We start from the raw sequence: 18656 nt of genomic DNA on the forward strand, positions 1-18656 counted from the left end.
TTTATTTACACATGGGGAACCTTTTGTCTGTTTTTATTTACACATGGGGAACCTTTTGTCTGTTTTTATTTACACATGGGGAACCTTTTGTCTGTTTTTATTTACACATGGGGAACCTTTTGTCTGTTTTTATTTACACATGGGGAACCTTTTGTCTGTTTTTATTTACACATGGGGAACCTTTTGTCTGTTTTTATTTACACATGGGGAACCTTTTGTCTGTTTTATTTACACATGGGGAACCTTTTGTCTGTTTTTATTTACACATGGGGAACCTTTTGTCTGTTTTTATTTACACATGGGGAACCTTTTGTCTGTTTTTATTTACACATGGGGAACCTTTTGTCTGTTTTTATTTACACATGGGGAACCTTTTGTCTGTTTTTATTTACACATGGGGAACCTTTTGTCTGTTTTTATTTACACATGGGGAACCTTTTGTCTGTTTTTATTTACACATGGGGAACCTTTTGTCTGTTTTTATTTACACATGGGGAACCTTTTGTCTGTTTTTATTTACACATGGGGAACCTTTTGTGTGTTTTATTTACACATGGGGAACCTTTTGTCTGTTTTTATTTACACATGGGGAACCTTTTGTGTGTTTATATTTACACATAGGGAACCTTTTGTAAATGTCTGTTTTTATTTACACATGGGGAACCCTTTGTCTGTTTTTATTTACACATGGGGAACCTTTTGTAAATGTCATATCTCCTTAGACCAACATCACAATTCTGTTCTATTTTCTATTCCTTTATAATTTCCTTATTTTCTCTGTCTTCTTTTGTTGTTTGTTTAACACAGAAACCTTTTATTCATCTCAGCTGACTAACTTTCCCCCTTGCATCAGTCCCTATAACAAACTGCACAACCTCTGTGGGGATTTCAAGTTATCATTCAGTTTATCTAACAACTCTGACATCACGGGAGTGGTCTGTACTGCTGAAGACTCAATATGCACTGAGTGGACAAAACATTGAGGACATCTTTCCACGTCACAGACTGACCAGGCGAATCCAGACAAAAGCCATGATCAATTATTGATGTCATTTGTTAAATCCACTTCAATCAGTGTAGAGGAAGGGGAGGAGACGGGTTAAAGAAGGATTTTTAAGCCTTGAGAGAATTGAGACATGGATTGTATACGTGTGTCATTCAGAGGGTGAATGGGCAAGATAAAAGATTTAAGTGCCTTTGAATGGGGTGTGGTAGTAGGTCCCAGGCGCAACGGTTTGTGCCAAGAACTGCAACACTGCTGGGATTTTCAAGACTGGTCCACCACCCAAAGGTCATCCAGACAACTTGACACAACTGTGAAAAGCATTGGCGTCAACATGGGCCAGCATCCCTGCGGAACACTTTCCACACCTTGTAGAGCCCACGCCCCGCAGTGGAAGTGTCATAATACCCATAAAACCTAGAGGTCAAACAGGGAAGTGGTTCCAAGGCCCACTGAACAACGACAGAGAGAGAAGGCCCACTGAACATGGACAGAGAGAGAGAGAAGGCCCACTGAACATGGACAGAGAGAGAGAAGGCCCACTGAACATGGACAGAGAGAGAGAGAAGGCCCACTGAACATGGACAGAGAGAGAGAGAAGGCGCACTGAACATGGACAGAGAGAGAAGGCCCACTGAACATGGACAGAGAGAGAGAAGGCCCACTGAACATGGACAGAGAGAGAGAGAAGGCCCACTGAACATGGACCGAGAGAGAGAGAAGGCCCACTGAACATGGACAGAGAGAGAGAGAAGGCCCACTGAACATGGACAGAGAGAGAGAGAAGGCCCACTGAACATGGACAGAGAGAGAGAGATAAGGCCCACTGAACATGGACAGAGAGAGAGAGAGAGAAGGCCCACTGAACATGGACAGAGAGAGAGAGAAGGCCCACTGAACATGGATGTAGAGACTGTTAATGATACAAGTCTATGAGACTGGAGAAGTCAGTTGACAGTAGTGCACTACTTTTGACCAGGGCCCAAAGAAAATAGGGTGCCATTTGGGACCCAGGTTGTTGATTGTGGTGGGTAGCGTGCAGTGTGGTCAGGGAGGAGATAGTCATTTCCTGGATGAAGGTGTGAACTGAAGTGGGTGTGTTATTACTGGGTGAGTCAGCAGAGGGAGTTGAATGAAATGTTACATTTAAATGTCATGTTTGGTTAGCAGTGATTTGGATGCCATGTCTCTTTCAACTTGTTTTGTTGTACAAGTTATTGCAGTGTGTTGAATATTCCCAAGGATCCATGATTCCATGCAGTGTGTTGAATATTCCCAAGGATCCATGATTCCATGCAGTGTGTTGAATATTCCCAAGGATCCATGATTCCATGCAGCGTGTTGAATATTCCCAAGGATCCATGATTCCATGCAGTGTGTTGAATATTCCTAAGGATCCATGATTCCATGCAGCGTGTTGAATATTCCCAAGGATCCATGATTCCATGCAGTGTGTTGAATATTCCTAAGGATCCATGATTCCATGCAGTGTGTTGAATATTCCTAAGGATCCATGATTCCATGCAGTGTGTTGAATATTCCCAAGGATCCATGATTCCATGCAGTGTGTTGAATATTCCTAAGGATCCATGATTCCATGCAGTGTGTTGAATATTCCTAAGGATCCATGATTCCATGCAGTGTGTTGAATATTCCCAAGGATCCATGATTCCATGCAGTGTGTTGAATATTCCCAGGGATCCATGATTCCATGCAGTGTGTTGAATATTCCCAAGGATCCATGATTCCATGCAGTGTGTTGAATATTCCTAAGGATCCATGATTCCATGCAGTGTGTTGAATATTCCTAAGGATCCATGATTCCATGCAGTGTGTTGAATATTCCAAAGGATCCATGATTCCATGCAGTGTGTTGAATATTCCCAGGGATCCATGATTCCATGCAGTGTGTTGAATATTCCCAAGGATCCATGATTCCATGCAGTGTGTTGAATATTCCCAAGGATCCATGATTCCATGCAGTGTGTTGAATATTCCCAGGGATCCATGATTCCATGCAGTGTGTTGAATATTCCCAGGGATCCATGATTCCATGCAGTGTGTTGAATTTTCCCAAGGATCCATGATTCCATGCAGTGTGTTGAATATTCCTAAGGATCCATGATTCCATGCAGTGTGTTGAATATTCCCAGGGATCCATGATTCCATGCAGTGTGTTGAATATTCCCAGGGATCCATGATTCCATGCAGTGTGTTTAACTTAGTGTCTGGTGTAGACTAATAGGGAGGACAGTTTTGTAATAACATTTTGTCAGAGGCTGTTGTTGGGTGTTTACAGAGGAGTCAGAATCAGAAGTCCATTTACACATACCTGGAATGTGACTTAGTGAATAGGTATTGCCAGCAATAGGCAATGTGGAAACAGAATACAGACACTGGTTACTCCGAGGGTTATTTAGTCAGTCGTTCTGCCCTGAGGGGAAGGCTGTTCAGCATGACCCTACAGACAGACAGGCAGACAGGCCGGGCCCCTCCAGCCCCTCACCTGAAGACAGACAGGTAGGTAGGCCGGGCCCCTCCAGCCCCTGGGCCCCTCAGCAGTCCAGAGTGAAGACTGAACACTGGGGCAGAGGTCACCACTAAACAGAGCTGAGCTATTGTCTCTCGCCAAGTCGGTCACATCCACCGATGAAAATGCAATCAAAACAAACAGACCAGCCGATCCGGGGGCTTCTCCTGTGTCATCATTAATCACACCTTCAAAGACCTCAGCCTTTCTTACGCTCAGCCACAGCCCCTCCCTCTCTCTTCCCCCTCCTCCTCATCCCCCCTCTCTCTCTCATCCCCCCCTCCCTCCCTCTCATCCCCCCATCTCTCTCATCCCCCTCGCTCTCTCCCTCTCTCTCTCACCCCCCTCTCTCTAATCCCCCCTCCCTCTCATCCCCCTCGCCCCTCTCCCTCTCTCTCTCATCCCCCTCCTTCTCACCCCCTTCCGTCTCTTTCACCCCCCCTCTCATCCCCCTCACTCTCATCCCCCTATCACCCCCCCCCATTCCTCAACCAGGCTAAAAGAGGGACATGACTGCCCGAAGGCGTCTCCTGCTCTCTGTTGCATGCTTCTACCAAGGGTCTCCAACCAGGTAAAGGGTCTCCAACCAGGTAAAGGATCTCAAACCAGGTAAAGGATCTCAAACCAGGTAAAGGATCTCAAACCAGGTAAAGGGTCTCCAACCAGGTAAAGGGTCTCCAACCAGGTAAAGGATCTCAAACCAGGTAAAGGATCTCAAACCAGGTAAAGGATCTCAAACCAGGTAAAGGGTCTCCAACCAGGTAAAGGGTCTCCAACCAGGTAAAGGGTCTCCAACCAGGTAAAGGGTCTCCAACCAGGTAAAGGGTCTCCAACCAGGTAAAGGATCTCCAACCAGGTAAAGGATCTCCAACCAGGTAAAGGATCTCCCAGTAGATCCAACCAGGTAAAGGGTCTCAAACCAGGTAAAGGATCTCCAACCAGGTAAAGGATCTCCAACCAGGTAAAGGATCTCCAACCAGGTAAAGGGTCTCAAACCAGGTAAAGGGTCTCAAACCAGGTAAAGGATCTCAAACCAGGTAAAGGATCTCCAACCAGGTAAAGGATCTCGAAATGAGAATCTCAGCCCAAAAAGTTTTACATTGATGAGAATGTTTCCTAACGTGTCTTTATAAAATATATAAATATATGATATCATTTTTAAACTTTCACAAACAAATGTATTGCGGTTGTTATTAAAAATCTATGCTAATTAAATATTGTACCTTTTTAGGTCAATTAGCATGAGTTTCAGACTGTTTTCTCTAGCCAAAGTCCTTCATACAGCTATAGTGATGCTTTCAGTACACATCCCGGCTGTGTGTGTAAACCAGGCTCAGGGTTAAAGGTCAACCTCACCTTTGTATGGTTGTCAGTTTTAACCAACAGCTAAGCTATCTTATCAGACTGCTCCCCTTACACCCCACTTGTTAAAAGGTACCACTTCAGTATTTACAAGTATAAAATGTTTTGATTTGTTATGAACACTCAGAACAGGCTTCTATCTTGGAAAGCAACGTTCTAGTAAGGAGGAGAGGATTTCACCCTCCTTAGACTTTCAATGATCATCTCTGTCAGAGACAATTTAGACATATTTCTGTCATTATGGGTGCATTGGGTGTCGATTGATGAGAGGAAAAATAATTTAATACATTTAGAATAACGTAACAAAATGTGGAAAAAGTCAAGGGGTCTGAATACTTTCTGAAGGAGAGAGAGAGAGAGAGAGAGAGAGAGAGAGAGAGAGAGAGAGAGAGAGAGAGAGAGAGAGAGAGAGAGAGAGAGAGAGAGAGAGAGAGAGAGAGAGAGAGAGAGAGAGAGAGAGAGAGAGAGAGAGAGAGAGAGAGAGAGAGAGAGAGAGAGAGAGAGAGAGAGAGAGAGAGAGAGAGAGAGAGAGAGAGAGAGAGAGAGAGAGAGAGAGAGAGAGAGAGAGGACACTTCATTGTATATATATCTGAAATATGAAGAATACTTTTTAAGAGTAGATTATCTTTGGGGCGGCAGGAAGCTTAGTGGTTAAGAATTTGTTCTTAACTTAACTTGCCTAGTTAAATAAAGGTAAAATAAATAATAAACATTTTGTCTCTTTAACTCTATATTGCTCTTTTCATGTGACTGAAAAGAAACACGTTTTTGTACAAAGTCCAGTGGTGTAAATTACTACATAAGTAGTTTTTCGGGGTATCTGTACTTTACTATTTATATTTTTGATTACTTTCACTTTTATTTCACTAAATTCCTAAAGAAAATAATGTACTTTTATTCCATAAAGTTTCCCTGACACCCAAAGTACTTTTTCAATTTTGAATGCTTAGCAGGACAGGAACATGGTCCAATTCACACACTTATCAAGAGAACATCCCTGGTCATCACTACTGCCTCTGATCTGGAGGACTCACTAAACAGAGAACATCCCTGGTCATCCCTATTGCCTCTGATCTGGAGGACTCACTAAACAGAGAACATCCCTGGTCATCCCTACTGCCTCTGATCTGGAGGACTCACTAAACAGAGAACATCCCTGGTCATCCCTACTGCCTCTGATCTGGAGGACTCACTAAACAGAGAACATCCCTGGTCATCCCTACTGCCTCTGATCTGGAGGACTCACTAAACAGAGAACATCCCTGGTCATCCCTACTGCCTCTGATCTGGAGGACTCACTAAACAGAGAACATCCCTGGTCATCCCTACTGCCTCTGATCTGGAGGACTCACTAAACAGAGAACATCCCTGGTCATCCCTACTGCCTCTGATCTGGAGGACTCACTAAACAGAGAACATCCCTGGTCATCCCTACTGCCTCTGATCTGGAGGACTCACTAAACAGAGAACATCCCTGGTCATCCCTACTGCCTCTGATCTGGAGGACTCACTAAACAGAGAACATCCCTGGTCATCCCTACTGCTTCTGATCTGGAGGACTCACTAAACAGAGAACATCCCTGGTCATCCCTACTGCCTCTGATCTGGAGGACTCACTAAACAGAGAACATCCCTGGTCATCCCTACTGCCTCTGATCTGGAGGACTCACTAAACAGAGAACATCCCTGGTCATCCCTACTGCCTCTGATCTGGAGGACTCACTAAACACAAATGCATCTTCTGTAAATAATGTCTGAGTGTTGGAGTGTACCCCTGGTACACGGTCGTTAAGACACTAACAGCTCACAGACGGTGGGCAATTAAGGTCACAGTTATGAAAACTTAGGACACTCAAGAGGCCTTTCTACGGACTCTGAAAAACACCAAAAGAAAGATGCCCAGGGTCCCTGCTCATCTGTGTGAATGTGCCTTAGGCATACTGCAAGGAGGCATGAGGACTGCAGATGTGGCCAGGGCATTAAATTGCAATGTCCGTACTGTGAGACGCCTAAGACAGCGCTACAGGGAGACTGGGTGGACAGCTGATCATCCTCGCAGTGGCAGACCACGTGTAACAACACCTGCACAGGAGCGAGATCGATTTGAAGGTGGAGGGTCAGTCATGGTTTGGGGCGGTGTGTCACAGCTTCATCGGTCTGAGCTTGTTGTCATTGCAGGCAATCTCAATGCTGTGTGTTACAGGGAAGACATCCTCCTCCCTCATGTGGTATCCTTCCTGCAGGCTCATCTTGACATGACCCTCCAGCATGACAATACCACCAGCCATGCTGCTCGTTCTGTGTGTGATTTCCTGCAAGACAAGAATGTCAGGGTTCTGCCATGGCCAGTGACGAGCCCGGATCTCAATCCCATTGAGCACGTCTGGGACCTGTTGGATTCGGAGGGCTAGGGACATTCCCCCCAGAAATATCTGGGACCTGTTGGATCGGAGGGTGAGGGCTAGGGCCATTCCCCCCAGAAATGTCCAGGAACTTGCAGGTGCCTTGTTGGAAGAGTGTGGAGTAACATCTCACAGCAAGAACTGGCAAATCTGGTGCAGTCCATGAGGAGGAGATGCACTGCAGTACTTAATGCAGCTGGTGGCCACACCAGATACTGACTGTTACTTTTGATTTTGACCTCCCCCCTTTGTTCAGGGACACATTATTCCATTTCTGTAAGTCACATGTCTGTGGAACCTGTTCAGTTTATGTCTCAGTTGTAGAATCTTGTTATGGTCATACAAATATTTACACATGTTACGTTTGCTGAAAATAAACGCAGTTGACAGTGAGAGGACATTTATTTTTTTGATGAGTTTATTTAAAACCAAATACTTTTAGACTTTTAACTCTAGTGATATTTTACCGGCTGACTTTCACTTTTATTTGAGTCATTTCCTATTAAGGTACCTCTACTTTTAGAGTGACCGTTGGTTTGGATCAGGGGGTTTTAAGCAAGTACTCCAAACAATATAAACACAAATATATGTACAATATCCCACTATGGTCAGACATACATACCCCAGTAATATGTACAATATCCCACTATGGTCAGACGTACATACCCCAGTAATATGTACAATATCCCACTATGGTCAGACGTACATACCCCAGTAATATGTACAATATCCCACAATGGTCAGACATACATACCCCAGTAATATGTACAATATCCCACTATGGTCAGACGTACATACCCCAGTAATATGTACAATATCCCACTATGGTCAGACGTACATACCCCAGTAATATGTACAATATCCCACTATGGTCAGACATACATACCCCAGTAATATGTACAATATCCCACTATGGTCAGACATACATACCCCAGTAATATGTACAATATCCCACTATGGTCAGACATACATACCCCAGTAATATGTACAATATCCCACTATGGTCAGACGTACATACCCCAGTAATATGTACAATATCCCACTATGGTCAGACATACATACCCCAGTAATATGTACAATATCCCACTATGGTCAGACATACATACCCCAGTAATATGTACAATATCCCACTATGGTCAGACATACATACCCCAGTAATATGTACAATATCCCACTATGGTCAGATGTACATACCCCAGTAATATGTACAATATCCCACTATGGTCAGACGTACATACCCCAGTAATATGTACAATATCCCACTATGGTCAGACGTACATACCCCAGTAATATGTACAATATCCCACTATGGTCAGACGTACATACCCCAGTAATATGTACAATATCCCACTATGGTCAGACGTACATACCCCAGTAATATGTACAATATCCCACTATGGTCAGACGTACATATCCCAGTAATATGTACAATATCCCACTATGGTCAGACATACATACCCCAGTAATATGTACAATATCCCACTATGGTCAGACGTACATACCCCAGTAATATGTACAATATCCCACTATGGTCAGACGTACATACCCCAGTAATATGTACAATATCCCACTATGGTCAGACGTACATACCCCAGTAATATGTACAATATCCCACTATGGTCAGACATACATACCACAGTATCGACATCCCACTATGGTCAGACATACATACCCCAGTATCGATATCCCACTATGGTCAGACATACATACCACAGTATCGACATCCCACTATGGTCAGACATACATACCACAGTATCGATATCCCACTATGGTCAGACATACATACCACAGTATCGACATCCCACTATGGTCAGACATACATACCACAGTATTGACATCCCACTATGGTCAGACATACATACCACAGTATCGATATCCCACTATGGTCAGACATACATACCACAGTATCGACATCCCACTATGGTCAGACATACATACCACAGTATCGATATCCCACTATGGTCAGACATACATACCCCAGTATCGATATCCCACTATGGTCAGACATACATACCACAGTATCGATATCCCACTATGGTCAGACATACATACCACAGTATCGATATCCCACTATAGCCAGACATACATACCACTGTATCGATATCCCACTATAGCCAGACATACATACCACTGTATCGATATCCCACTATAGCCAGACATACATACCACTGTATCGATATCCCACTATGCTCAGACATACATACCACAGTATTGATATCCCACTATGGTCAGACATACATACCACAGTATCGATATCCCACTATAGCCAGACATACATACCACTGTATCGATATCCCACTATGCTCAGACATACATACCACAGTATCGATATCCCACCATGGTCAGACATACATACCACAGTAACGACATCCCACTATGGTCAGACGTACATACCACTTTATCAATTCAGATCAATCTAGAGCTCGTATTTCCTCATCATCACCTTCATCGCAACAGCCATTTAAATGTACAGAAGGGTGAAGGAGCAGAAGGTTTCATGTGACTGCTAGACTGCTCTGCTGTCACTTCAGACTTTGCCTGGCGCTCCTGTCCTGCACTGTGGAGGCATTGTTGCTATAAGTACGCCACACCTATAAATATCAGACCGGGCTGGCAGCTGAACATCTAGACACAACTGTTTTAATGTCTGTTTGCACCTCCAGACACCTTAGTCGGACAACCGTCTCTGACCAAGCTATAGACACCCTACCCGTTTGACCCGGCAACAGACTCCCTATCCCTGGTTACGGCAGACAATCCAATCGTCTCTGACACAGCTATAGACACCCTGCCCTCGTTTGACCCAGCAACAGACTCCCTATCTCTGGTCTAGTTGGACAATCTAACCACCTCTGACCCAGAGAACCATGAAATTAAACCAATCTGCTTTTGTTCCCCTCTTTACATTTCTCCTTGTGTAAAAGGGAAGACAATTATTCTACAGTGGATACATGCACCTCCAGACCTCCTCGCCTGGCTTGACCCAGCAACAGACCCACTATCCAACCATGTCTGACCCAGCAACAGACCCACTATCCGTGGTCTGGTCTGACAACCCACAGGGGTTTCACCCATGAAATCAAACCAGTTTTACTTTTGTTCCCCTCGTTCCATTAATAACTGCCAGACAGTTCTCTACAGTGGATAAGTACACCTACAGACCTTCTCTTCCTGGTCGACCAACCTTCTCTGACTGAGCCAGCTAGAGAGAGGCTGAGACTGAGACCCATGAAATCACCTACAGACCTTCTTTTCCTGGTCGACCAACCATCTCTATCTGACCCAGCAAAAGAGAGGCTGAGACCCATGAAATCACCTTACAGACCTTCTCTTCCTGGTCGACCAACCATCTCTGACTGACCCAGCTACAGAGAGGCTGAGACTCATGAAATCACCTTACAGACCTTCTCTTCCTGGTCGACCAACCATCTCTGACTGACCCAGCTACAGAGAGACTGAGACCCATGAAATCACCTACAGACCTTCTCTTCCTGGTCGACCAACCATCTCTGACTGACCCAGCTACAGAGAGGCTGAGACCCATGAAATCACCCTAAGCCATAAGCAATCTGCTTTCGTTCTCCATTATCTAGAAATGTTTCAAATGGCAGAAGGTTGGCTACAGTGAAAATGCGCAAAGGACCACAATGCCAAGATAGAGAGTTACCATATTGCCATAACATATTACTACTATATGGACAGTAGCCTGTGTTTCATGCTTACATTGAGCTGGTCATTCAACTCTGATACCAGAGTGCCTTCCCAGCAAACCAAAATGACTTCTGTGAAAATTCCCGTAACATTTGTTAGGTTGCGGCAAATGTTCTCATAACACAAAAAACTGTCCAGTTGTGCTGATGCTTATAAAATGTTTGTATAAAACATTTGTCTGACATTTCAAGAATGTTCCCAGAACACATTTAGTCTGTTCTGTTAAGGTTCTCAGAATGTCAGGTTCTCAGAATGTCAGAATGTCAGGTTCTCAGAATGTCAGGTTCTCAGAATGTCAGAATGTCAGGTTCTCAGAATGTCAGGTTCTCAGAATGTCAGAATGTCAGGTTCTCAGAATGTCAGGTTCTCAGAATGTCAGAATGTCAGGTTCTCAGAATGTCAGGTTCTCAGAATATGTGCAGCTGATTATACAATACTTATTTTTGTGTGAAAAAACATTGTTGTTACAAGAAAATTCCCAGAACACATTTTTGTATGTTCTTTAAAAGTTCTTAAAACATTTATTTAGATTGTGGGGACAAGAGATAAGTTCCCAAAACACTAAACACAACATTCAGATAATATTTGTATTAGGGTGCAGAAAACATTCCCTCACTGTCCTTAGAATGTTATTCCTATGTTCAAATGAAGTTACGACATTCCCTCACTGTCCTTAGAATGTTATTCCTATGTTCAAATGAAGTTACGACATTCCCTCACTGTCCGTAGAATGTTATTCCTATGTTCAAATGAAGTTACGACATTCCCTCACTGTCCGTAGAATGTTATTCCTATGTTCAAATGAAGTTACGACATTCCCTCACTGTCCGTAGAATGTTATTCCTATGTTCAAATGAAGTTACGACATTCCCTCACTGTCCGTAGAATGTTCTTCCTATGTTCAAATGAAGTTACGACATCCACTAGAAACTGTAGGATCTTGGTGGCACAGTAGACTCAGTAGCCTACAGCGCTTGCAGATCGCAAATCTACTTGATTACCTTTCTTTAAAAAAAAAAGCTATAGCTATGTTTGGACAATACCTTAATGTTCTAGGAACATTACTGGAACCTTGTGTTAATACACTCCCTGGCAACCAGACACTCCCTGGCAACCAGACACTCCCTGGCAACCAGACACTCCCTGGCAACCAGACACTCCCTGGCAACCTAATGAGGACCTTAAAGTTTTTACAGATGTTGTGAACAAGATTTTAGTGAATGTTAGGAGAACATTCCAAGGATATTTCCTTTCAAAAACTATTCTTAGAAAATAATATTTGGTGATCAAAAACATTCTTTGAATGTTTGTGGGACGTTATCATACTAATATTAGTTCAAGCCCTCACTAGAACTTAATGGGAATGTTAGCTAATGTTCTGGGAATGTTCCAGGTTTGCTGGGTTCTTTGTTGTTATCAATACACACCATTGGTTGTTCATTGACCATCCTATTGCAAGAGAAATTTTCCTTCACTGCATGAAATGAACACTTGTACTGTATTCAAAGGTTTTAAAGATGTTTGTAATTTCCATTTACTATCAAATATTTATCAACCCACACATATATGTCCATTCATTTTAATCCACATAGTAACTCTGCAGGATTCTTTTCCTGCTGTGAGAAACTGGTCAAATTAATATCCTATACCTGTGTAGGTGTCTCGGGTGATATCTCCATTAATGTTAGAGCAGCGTTCCACTAATGTTTTCTCATAACCAATTTAATTTAATCCAGATATGATTGCTGAAGAATGTTTAGGGAACGTTATTGGAACAATCATGTCATTAACGTCAACGCTATAACTTTATGAGAGCGTTGTAGGACTATTCCCTGCTTGCTGTTATGGGTGGTTTTAACAACATGTCCATCAACGTTGGCAGAACGTTCCCGTAATGTTTTCTCAGAACCGTTTCTGTTGTTTTTACATTTTGTTACGGCAATATATTCTATAAAACATTGTGTTGTTATATTCTCTGGGAACCTAATGAGAACGTTTGGGGAACGTTCTGTGGTGGTTGTTGCAGATGTTGTGCACGTCATTGCAGTGAACGTTAGGAGAACATTCCAAGGATATTTAATTTAAAACATTTTCTGAAAGAAAATAAATAAATAAATAAATAAATATATATATATATATATATATATATATATATACATTCTTTGAATGTTTTTGAGATGTTATCTTCCTAATGTTAGATAAAACACAAAACAGAACTTAATGGAAATCTTAGCTAATGTTCTGGGAATGTTCCCGGTTTGCTGGGTTGTTTTTTCCTTTCTTTCATTTTGAAATGGCTGATGGTCGGGGAGTACCATGGAGAATAAAGTAGCCTTGTCCGAGGCAGAACCAATCATAAGGCAGCAGGATCTCCTGTTTCTCCAGCATGATAAAGAAGAAGAAGAAGCACGTTCCCCGGACAGGACGCAAGTCTATTACAGGGCTTTGGAGAATAAGTATGTTGATTGTGTAAAGTTCAAGTGGTCTGGGTTTTTTGACAGTAACATGGCTAAATGCTATTATAACACACCACTCACAGCACACCAGTTGTTAGCTAGCTACTTACCGATGAAAGGGGAGCTCGGGGCAATACTGCACAGCTGTGGAGTAAGGACAATTCATTCTGAATTTTTCTATCTTCTCGTGGGTCAACTCTTCAAAGCTGTCAGTAGATCACATAAACACATGTATTAGTGATCATACATGGACTAGGTGAATAAAATCAGATAAATAGAATAAATAAATACAGGACTGGGTTTTAAAGTCCTGGAGGGTCAAGTGCACAGCAGTGAAGAACGTCTGGAGGATGTTTAGATTTTTGGTATTTTTTTCTTCAGCTCACCAGCGAAGAGGTGGGGTTTGAGTCAGCGCACTGACCAATCCCCGGTAGCAGTTGGACAGGGGTATCACTCTCCCTCAGTTGCTAGGATATAGATATCAAGCAACACCCCCTCCCTCCTCACCCATTTCCCTAGGTCTAACTCTAGCCCCTATCTCACCACTATCCTGAAAAGCTGAAGCTCATCCCTGTGCCATTTGCTCCCTCGCCTTGCTCTGACATTTCCACCCAGATTCCCTGGAGGTTTAAACGACAGACATGTCTGTTGCATCACACTGCTCACTATACTGCCCACCGCAAGCCCCACAAGCCCCGCAAGCCCCACTGTGGTATCAGTCTGGCTAGTGTAGAGATGCCATAAACAACCCCCTGGTATCAGTCTGGCTAGTGTAGCGATGCCATAAACAAATCCCTGGTATCAGTCTGGCTAGTGCAGAGATGCCATAAACAACCCCCTGGTATCAGTCTGGCTAGTGTAGCGATGTCATAAACAATCCCCTGGTATCAGTCTGGCTAGTGTAGAGATGCCATAAACAACCCCCTGGTGCCCATGGTGTAGTCTGTAGTCTATCTAGTCTGTAGTCTGTCTAGCCTGTAGTCTATCTAGTCTGTAGTCTATCTAGTCTGTAGTCTGTCTAGCCTGTAGTCTGTCTAGCCTGTAGTCTGTCTAGTCTGTAGTCTGTCTAGTTTGTAGTCTGTCTAGTCTGTAGTCTGTAGTCTATCTAGTCTGTAGTTAATTTAGTCTGTAGTCTATCCCTGTTAATTCAGACCAGAGCCCAGTGATTGTCTTCCGGCCCCTCCTGTCTCAGCCTCCAGTATTTATGGTGCAGTAGTTTATGTGTCGGGGGGTTAGGGTGAGTCTGTTATATCTGGAGTACTTCTCCTGTCTTATTCGGTGTCCTGTGTGAATTTAAGTATGCTCTCTCTCTCTCTCTCTCTCTCTCTCTCAGGACCTGAGCCCTAGGACCATGCCTCAGGACTGCCTGCTTCAGTTTATTATTATTTGACCCTGCTGGTTTAAATGAACATCTCAGCCATTTTCTGTTATAATCTCCACCCGGCACCGCCAGAAGAGGACTGGCCACCGCTCATAGCCTGGTTCCTCTCTAGGTTTCTTCCTAGGTTCTGGTCTTTCTAGGGAGTTTTTCCTAGTCACCGTGCTTCTACACCTGCATTGCTTGCTGTTTGGGGTTTTAGGCTGGGTTTCTGTAATATTGTGATATCAGCTGATGTACGAAGGGCTATATAAATACATTTGATTTGATTTGATTACACAGTCAGACTGAGAGAACCTGTCAGCTTACACACAGATCTGATGTCAGTCTGTTCTATGCTTCAAGCTAGTCTTGAAGATGGTTAAGGAAATGGTCATGGTAACAGTAGACAGTGCTGCTGAGAGGTAGAGAGCAGTAAACATCACAAAGTTAACATGAGTCTCTTCCTCTTGGGATATTCTTTGTTACCCAATTAGTATCTGTTGCTGCCCATTTGGTGTCCTCTGTCAGTGTATTATCTTGGTGTCCCCCGTCAGTGTATTATCTTGGTGTCCTCTGTCAGTGTATTATCTTGGTGTCCTCCGTCAGTGTATTATCTTGGTGTCCTCCGTCAGTGTATTATCTTGGTGTCCCCCATCAGTGTATTATCTTGGTGTCCTCCATCAGTGTATTATCTTGGTGTCCTCCGTCAGTGTATTATCTTGGTGTCCTCCGTCAGTGTATTATCTTGGTGTCCTCCGTCAGTGTATTATCTTGGTGTCCTCCGTCAGTGTATTATCTTGGTGTCCTCCGTCAGTGTATTATCTTGGTGTCCTCCGTCAGTGTATTATCTTGGTGTCCCCCATCAGTGTATTATCTGGGACCATAGAAACAAAGCGAGGCCAGACAGACAGATTAGAAGTTGTACCAGAAAAGCCTTTACACTAGTCTAATCTAACATACACATGTTGCTTTTAGTCCAACACCAAAACACCATCTTCTCACTATCAGTCTCTCTCTCTCCCTCTCACCCACATAGTACGAGGCTGTAAACCAAGAGGCGTTTTGCGGTTTAGGAGATGAATGGAGAGTGAATCAGCAGGCTAAAATAAAGGGCAGGGTCACAGAGGGGGGAGATAATAAATAGATCTGGTGTATCCAGGGAACACTAGCCCTGTGGTTGATATGGACTGTTGTCTGTCTAATAAAGAGAGAGAGAGGGAGACAGAGAGAGAGAGGGAGAGGGAGACAGAGAGAGAGAGAGAGAGAGAGAGAGAGAGAGAGAGAGAGAGAGAGAGAGAGAGAGAGAGAGGGAGACAGAGAGAGAGAGAGAGAGAGAAGAGAGAGAGAGAGAGAGAGAGAGAGGGAGACAGAGAGAGAGAGAGAGAGAGAGAGAGAGAGAGAGAGAGAGAGAGAGAGAGAGGGAGACAGAGAGAGAGAGAGAGAGAGAGAGAGAGAGAGAGAGAGAGAGGGAGACAGAGAGAGAGAGAGAGAGAGAGAGAGAGAGGGAGAGAGAGAGAGAGAGATGATGGTATCGTAAATGAATGGATAAAATATACAGACCACAAATTCCAATTGGCTATACTTAAACTCTTTAACATCATCCTCAGCGCTGGCATCTTCCCCAATATTTGGAACGATGACTGATCCTCCCCAATCCACAAAAGTAGAGAAAAATTTGACCCCAATAACTACCATGGGACATGCATCAACAGCAACCTTGAGAAAATCCACTGCATTATCATTAACTGCAGACTAGACTAGTACATTTCCTCAGTGAAAACAATGTACTGAGCAAATGTCAAATTGGCTTTTTACCAAATTACCGTACAACAGACCATGTATTCACCCTGCACACCCTAATTGACAACCAAACAAATCAAAACAAAGGCAAAGTCTTCTCAAGCTTTGTGGATTTCAAAAAAGCGTTGACTCAATTTGGCATGAGGGTTTGCTATATACATTGGGGAATGTTGGGGGAAAACATACGACATTATAAATCCATATACACAAACAAGTGTGCGGTTAAAAGTGGCAAAAACACACACATTTCTTTCCACAGGGCTGTGGGGTGAGACAGGGATGCAGCTTGAGCTCCACTCTCTTCAACATATATATATATATATATATATATATATCAATGAATTGGCGAGGACACGAGAACAGTCTGCAGTACCCGGCCTCACCCTACTAGAATCTGAAGTCAAATGTCTACTGTTTGTTGATGGTCTGGTGCTTCTGTCCCCAACCAAGGAGGGCCGACAGCAGCATCTAGATCTTCTGCACAGATTCTGTCAGACCTGGGTCCTGACAGTAAATCTCAGTAAGACAAAAATAATAGCGTTCCAAAAAAGGTCCAGTTGCCAGGACCTCAAATTCCATAAAGACACCGTTACCCTAGAGCCGTGGTTCTCAATCCTGGTCCTGGGGACCCAAAGGGGAACACACTTTTTGTTTTTTTCTCTAGCACTACACACCTGATTCAAATCATCAAAGCTTTTTTTTGCTTTAAAAAAAAAAACTTTATTTATTTATTTTTATTTAAATATAATGTAATTTTACCTTTATGTAACTCGGCAAGTCAGTTAAGAACAAATTCTTATTTTCAATGATGGCCTAGGAACAGTGGGTTAACTGCCTGTTCAGGGGCAGAACGACAGATTTGTACCTTGTCAGCTGGGGGATTTGAACTTGCAACCTTTCAGTTATTAGCCCAATGCTCTAACCACTAGGCTACCCTTCCGCTCACATTCTTTTGATGTGATCCACGACAACGAAGAAGCAGGTGTCCCTTCCAGTGATGTGGCGCTGCCCTTGGACCTGATGCCAGTAAGGATGGTCTTCACAGAAGCTTCCTTGATATAGAAATCCTTCGGTTTCACTGCCTCTTCAGTGGTAAGGTCCCTTGCACCATAGGGACACTTGACACCCACCACTGCTGTGGTGCCCACCAGACCATCCGGTGAGGCACCCAGAATCCCAGGCCCCATGACCCAAAGCCCTGACTCCTGCAGCATCCATCCCTGTTGCCATATCTGTGCACCACCATACAGAAAACACCACATCCAACGACTGTGATCTGAGGACCCTGTTTTTTAGCAGCGATGCAGTAACAGGCTTGGTCCTAACTACTGTAACAGGCTTGGTCCTAACCACTGTAACAGGCTTGGTCCTAACCACTGTAACATGCTTGGTCCTAACTACTGTAACAGGCTTGGTCCTAACCACTGTAACAGGCTTGGTCCTAACTACTATAACCGGCTTGGTCCTAACCACTGTAACAGGCTTGGTCCTAACCACTGTAACAGGCTTGGTCCTAACTACTGTAACAGGCTTGGTCCTAACTACTGTAACAGGCTTGGTCCTAACTACTGTAACAGGCTTGGTCCTAACCACTGTAACAGGCTTGGTCCTAACTACTGTAACAGGCTTGGTCCTAACCACTGTAACAGGCTTGGTCCTAACTACTGTAACAAGCTTGGTCCTAACCACTGTAACAGGCTTGGTCCTAACTACTGTAACAGGCTTGGTCCTAACTACTGTAACAGGCTTGGTCCTAACTACTGTAACAGGCTTGGTCCTAATCACTGTAACAGGCTTGGTCCTAACCACTGTAACAGGCTTGGTCCTAACTACTGTAACAGGCTTGGTCCTAACTACTGTAACAGGCTTGGTCCTAATCACTGTAACAGGCTTGGTCCTAACTACTGTAACAGGCTTGGTCCTAATCACTGTAACAGGCTTGGTCCTAACTACTGTAACAGGCTTGGTCCTAATCACTGTAACAGGCTTGGTCCTAACTACTGTAACAGGCTTGGTCCTAACTACTGTAACA

The sequence above is a fragment of the Oncorhynchus kisutch genome, linkage group LG4 (genome assembly GCF_002021735.2).
Source record: "Oncorhynchus kisutch isolate 150728-3 linkage group LG4, Okis_V2, whole genome shotgun sequence".
Classification (NCBI taxonomy): Eukaryota; Metazoa; Chordata; class Actinopteri; order Salmoniformes; family Salmonidae; genus Oncorhynchus; species Oncorhynchus kisutch.